Below are 6,847 nucleotides of genomic sequence, written 5' to 3' on the forward strand. Positions count from 1 at the left end.
GACAGTATGTAGCAGGAGCTGCTTCGACGCGTGGGTGCGAGATAGGTGTGCTCTGGTCTATAGTGCTTATAGGTTGTGCTGTTTGAACCTTAAAGTCTAAAAATGATTATGTGAATGCATATTTTAAAAATCGGCAGGTATATCACCATTATTTAGCTTCAAGTTCCGCTTTCTGATGCAGTTTGAGGTCATTGTTTATGTACCTGGCCACACAGTTAGGAAAATCAATAGTGTTCAAGAAAGAAAACTAAAAAAAACAAGAAAGCCAAGCCACCAGTGACTTAACAAATAATTTGATTGATTGATTGATTGATTGATTGATTGATTGATTGATTGATTGATTGATTGATTGATTGATATGTGAGGTTCAAGGTCCCCAAACTACCATATGATTATGAAAGACGCCCTAGTGGAGGGCTACGGAAATTTCAACCACCTGTGGTTCTTTAACGTGCACCCAAATCTGAGCACATGGGCCTACAGCATTGCCGCCTCCATCGGAAATGCAGCCGCTGCAGCCGGGATACGAAACCGCGACCTGCGAGTCAGCAGCCGAGTCCCTTAGCCATTAGACCACCACGGCGGGGCGACAAATAATTTAATCAAATATGAAAAATTGTTGACGCCACACAACTTGATAAAAACAAAAAAGAATGATTTTTTGACACATGAATCTGTGATAAAACCACATAAAAACTAAAAATATCACATAATGAGAAACAAGAATTAACCGAAGTCAATGTGAAGGCGATGAAATCAAAAGGGAATGAGTAGAACAGTGGAGCCTCTTTACAAAACTGGTGGTCACCCGACTTTTTACATAGAAAAGCAACAAAGAAGCAATGTAACAGAAAGCAAAAAGCGACAAAATGCTCTCACAAAGCACTGTCCCGAAAAGAAACTTCTCGCAATAATGATAAGGTACATTTGTCACTAGTCTTTACGATGCGATAAGTTTCTAAAATATCCCTTTTGGTCTGGTCTGTTGATTTATACGCAAACTTCGAGTTTTTTTTTTTAGAATTGGTTTGCACGATCTGTTTCGACCGAGCCGCCTTCATCTTTTCCTCTGCATCGTTACATTGTTTAGCCAAAGTGCCTCCTGCATTGTTCTTGCCATTGGCATGTTCTTTCGCTAAAGCACCTTCCCGTCTGTCGAATATATATACAAGCTGTAACAAGTCGGGGAAAGGGAATACACCACCCCACAAACTCACGCTGTGTAATAGATTGTTTTCAAGCACACAAGTGCCACCAACGGGCGCGCAAGCGCACACGGGAAATATTGGTACGTGAGAACAGCCGCCGCAACGAGTGCGCGGGTCTCACGCTTTACCTTTCCGCTTGCGCCGTTCAAGGAATTCTTAGACACCGTGAATTTCGCAAGGTGCAACATAATACTGAGTAATTAAATCATGAACTTCAGTGTTTAGCTGCGAGAGCCTCTCCGCTATTTCCATCGGTCCCTCTGTTGGATCTGATAAGCGGCTCAGAAGCACCACTCTCTTATTTTTTTTTAAACTTGTGCTTTACGGCAAAAATGAAATAATGAAAAAGAGATACAACTCGGTTGCCTATGAAAGGCACTAGCAGCCTCAGATACGCGCATGCATTTGCAACCAATGCTTATTGACGCAGTCGACAAGTACAGTGCGAGGTTCTGAATTTTGAAGAGTGCTATAATAAGTATAGTCGGTGTTTATTAAAGTAAGATACTTTCCCTGAAAAAGGTCCTGGTCACTCGCACCAGATATGTAACGAACTCTAAATATCTACTAACCTTCATTGGCACTATGATTAACCTTCATTGGCACTATAATTAGAAGTTGGAATAGTACTTAGAGGGAAAAAAAGCAGGACAAGGAAGGAAATACACGCACTATCTAGCACTCGCTCACAACTAAAAGTTTGTTTGTTTTTTTTACACGCGGAAACAAAAACTTATGAAAATGAGGATGTAGCGTACGTGTCGTAAAGGGGCACGAAAAGTAAAACAACGAAGGCGCGTGTTTACAGTCGAATAATACACTCGCATTACTTGTCTTGCAACAACCACGAAGGTCGACTTTACAAAGTGCGGCGTTATTTGTGACTTGATATTCCTCCGCAAAATCTCGTTTCGTCTGATTATGTTGATGGTACAAAAGTAGTGCGGTTTCGAAGACTGGATCACGTTTGCATGACTGACATAGTGAGGCGACCTGAGATGGCTTCATTGGCGAGCCTCAAGAGACGGCTTCAAATGCTCGCTTTCCCGCGTGTTCACACATCAACCAGTCTAGCCAATGTACTTGTAGACAAAAGAGAGAAACATAAAAATTTGCGTGTAAATACTGCACAACAACTGACAAAACAACTGACATGACTCTGACCAATTTTTTTTGGTCACTGCAGACTAATACACGACCCCCATATAACCACAATAACGGAAACATGGTAGCATGAAAATGTGCCGAATGGTTGTGTTGTACCTCCCAGTTACAATATATTTAGAAAGGACAGAGACTCACGAGGTGGTGGGGTGTGTATAGTTCTTCATTGATCGATTTTAAAGTACCAGAGACTCTTTGGGGCAGATTAATATGTGACAGTACTGTTTTCCTTATTGGAGTAGTATATCAGCGACCCTCAAGCTCCCCTGAGTTCCTGAAATTCTTGAACAAGTTTTTATGTGAGCATGTAAATAGGAACACCAGGTTGTTAATGACTGGAGATTTTATTATTTTACATATATACTGGAAACATTTTTCGTACAGTGGTGGGGAACCAGTAAACGCTGACAAAATGCTAGAAATTATGTTTACCTACAATCTGAAGCAAATAGTTCTTGAAGACACCAGAATTACGCTGACGTCAAGGTCGTTACTAGATTTGGTGTTCCTATCCAGTAAGTTAAACGATTACAAAGCGACGGTGAAAGATGACATATCGGATCACAGGATTATCTGTCTTGAGCTTCCTGTTCGAGCAACGTGATATGTGAAGAGCTCTACACAAGTAAAAGTTAAAAACTATTCTAGGGCTGACAATACTTACTTCAATTCTTGACTATTTGGAGGTCCAATTTGAAAACTTTGAGATCACCTCTGGTTTGAAATCGGTAGAAGAGCTATGGCAAGAAATTAAATGTGTTACAAGTTACTGCATAAACAATTATGTTTCATCACATGTTAAAAAAAACAAAGAATTCCTTGGATCATCCGAGATATAACTCATTTGAAAAGAAAAATTAAGAGACTGCGTAAGAAGAGCCAGTCGCTAGTGGCTCTGAAAAGTCTAAAACTTGATCTGAAGCACGCTTTGGCTAAATAAAAGCGCTCTTTGAAAAAACTCTCAGTGATTTCCTTCGATCTTCGCCCGAAAAATTCTGAAGGTATTTTAGCGATAGGAAGAAGTAGTCGATAGATTATACATGTCGGTAGTGAAATTATAACAAAAAAGATACAATAGCAAACCATTTTAACCTATTTTTTCAGTCTGCATTTAACCTACCAGAAACCAAAGCAAGTACGGAAGAAGCCTTAATTTGTTTTACTGCTTCAATGGAAACACTTGAAATAGCTTGGGTGGGGGTATTTCAGCAGCTACTCGTATTAGATACGACAAAGTCGAGGGGTCCCGATGATTTACCAACTGTGTTCCTCAAGTGATACGCAGAATGGATGTCACAATATCTAACTATTATATTTAGAAAATCTTATACAACGCACTCACTGCCACGAGATTGGCGCAATGCATTCGTCATTCCTGTATTTAAAGGCAACAATCGCAAACTGGCAACAAAATACCGCCCAATATCACTCACTCCCGTTGCTTGCAAAGTGTTTGAACACATAATTGCAAACACATACTTGCATTTCTGGATCAGAACGCTTTGCTGTACCCTTACCAACATGGCTTCAGGATGGGGTTATCAACAGTGACCCAGTTTATTGAAACAATTCATGATTTTGCGAGTGCTACAGATAAAAAAAACAGGCTGATGTGATATGTGTGGATTTCGCGAAAGCGTTTGATAAAGTATTCCATGTGAAATTATTCGTCAAATTACATCATGCAAGAATAAATGAACTCGTAATAAAATTAACTGAAGCTTATTTACCCTCTTCGTACGCAGGCAGTGAAACTGGATGGTCACTTATCACAACCCTTGGCGGTACTTTCGGGAGTGCCCCAAGGCACTGTGTTGGGACCACTATTGTTTCTCCTACACATCAATGATATCAGTAGTGTCTCAGAGGAGGGTGTTATTTTGAAACTTTTTGCAGATGACTGCTTAATCTATGCCGCAGTTACTAAACTAAACGACAAAATCAAAATTCAGAACTCTTTGCAAAACTTAGATAACAGGTGTAGGTAATAGAAAATGGCAATAAATTATTCTAAATCTACATTTACACATATCACCAAAAAGAAAACCATTCATTCATTTGTGTACAGCATTGGTGAACACTTGTTGGTAAATACGACCCAGTTCAAGTACCTTGTGGTAACCATTACGCAAAAGTTAACATGGAATGAGCATATAGATAACGTTTGCACGAAAGTCTATCAAAAGTTGTATTTATCGAGGAAGAAACTGCAGGATGCATCGCGCGACGTAAAATGAATTGCATGCACCACCTTCATTAGGACAGCACTAGAATATTCATCCGTTGTTTGGTGTCCCCATTAAGTTACTCTTAAGAAGAAGCTAGGAAGAGTACAGAAACTAGCGGCGCGCTTTATGTGTTACGGGTACCGAAGGAAGGAATCAGTCACACTGATGTTACGGAGATGCAACCCATACCCTCTTGAACTACGTAGAAATAAATATAGGCTGAAAGTATTGTTCCAAATAATGCACGATCAACTAAAGATAGATAAGCTCAAACATTTACATTCTCCAGACAAAAAAAATCTCCTAACTAACCACAATTGCGTCATAAAACCATACCGTACCAATACTGACACATTTTGATTTTTTTCCAGATGCCATAGAAATGTGGAACAAATTGCCGAACAAAATTCTTGTTTTTGAAAGATGTCACTGACTTCGAAAATGCTGTAGAAGCGCATTTACGTGATTGATAAATTAATTTTTTTTTCAGTGCGAAGGGATGTAAGCGACTTCATGTTCATAGCAAGTATTTTGAAAAATCACTGTGAATTTTTAATTGTTCTTGAATTGTTATTTTAATGTTGAGATGTTAATTAAGGGAATACTAATTTTGTCGTGAGTTGTCAAGGTATTAACAAACTTTTTAACTTTGTATATTCTTTAAGTATGTCCTCTCTGTTATTTATTTATTCATTTATTTGTGGAATACTGCAGGCCAAAAAGGCCCAAGGAGGAGGGGCACAAACACAACCACAAGATCAGTACATGAGTGACACAGCTTCACTAAAATACATCTGTGTAAGAGGAGAGCGAGTAGAATTAAACATCAAAACAAAGAAAGCACGCGATCAGTACATGAGTAACACAGCTTGACTAAAATACATCTGTGTAAGAGAAGAGCGAGTAGGAGAGAAACATCAAAACAAAAAAAGTCAAGCGATATTGGGAGGGAGGGGGGGGGGGTCAAGATTCACAGAAATAAACATTGGGTTCATCAAGATCGAAGGTTTGAAGGAATTCAGAAGGCAAGTTATTCCATTCTGTTACAGTTCTCGGAAAAAAGGAAAACTTAAATAAATCTGTCCGCGCAAAATACGGAGTTAAAGATTGGACATGAGAATGACGAGTTTGCCTGGTCGAAATTGGGGTAACGTAATGTGATGGGTCTAGCCCAAGTTTATTGTTAATTAGTGAGTCCAAGAATTTTAGACGGAGAAGCTGGTGCCGCGATTGTAGCGTCTGGAATTCGTTATCTCGCATTAGTTCAGTAACTGATGTACCACGACCATACTTCGAGTAAATAAAACGCACTGCTCGTCTTAGAATCTTTTCGATGGAATATATGTTAGACTTAGTATGCGGATCCCATACAATACAAGCGTATTCAAGCTTTGGACGTATTAAAGTGTTATAAGTTAATAGTTTCACTTGCGACGGGGCGTCTCTGAGTTTGTGCCTTAAAAGACACAGTTTACGGAAAGCCAATGATGAAACATCGGCAATGTGTGCATTCCAGGACAACTTATTCGTTATCGTTATACCTAGGTATTTGTATTGACTGACTTCTTTTAAGGGTTGGCTTTTGGAGGAATAGGAAAACTGAAGGGGATTTTTCTTGTTAGAAATTTCAAGGCAAACAGATTTATCGAAATTGAGCACCATGCTGCATTTGTTACACCACGAAAGAATATTGTTAAGGGCAGTGTCGAGAGCGACCTGGTCATCTGGCGAGTGTACATCTGTGAAAATAATGCAGTCGTCTGCAAAAAGTATTATTTTAACAACCGGATCAGTAATAGCATTAACAATATCATTGCAATAAATTATAAACAGCAGCGGACCTAGAACACTACCCTGCGGTATGCCGGAATCTACTGGGAGATGAGGAGATGTCTGTCCACAGACGTCGACATACTCTTTCCGGCCGTTCAGGTAAGCAGACACCCAAGATACTAGGTAGTTTGGAAGCCCTATAGTCTGCAATTTCTCGATGAGCTTGTTATGGGGAACACGGTCGAAGGCTTTACTGAAATCTAAAAACAGTACATCGACCTGACCAGCTTTGTCTAAAATAGAAGCAATGTGATGAATAACTGAGACCAACTGGGTGACTGTGGAAAACCGTTTTCTAAATCCATGCTGAAAGGGAAATAAAATGTGGTTATCATCTAAGAAGCTGTTTATACGAGTGGCAATTATATGTTCTAGCATTTTGCAACATGCGGAAGTCATAGAAATTGGACGGTA

Source organism: Rhipicephalus microplus, chromosome X (assembly GCF_043290135.1).
Source record: "Rhipicephalus microplus isolate Deutch F79 chromosome X, USDA_Rmic, whole genome shotgun sequence".
In the NCBI taxonomy this organism is placed as follows: Eukaryota; Metazoa; Arthropoda; class Arachnida; order Ixodida; family Ixodidae; genus Rhipicephalus; species Rhipicephalus microplus.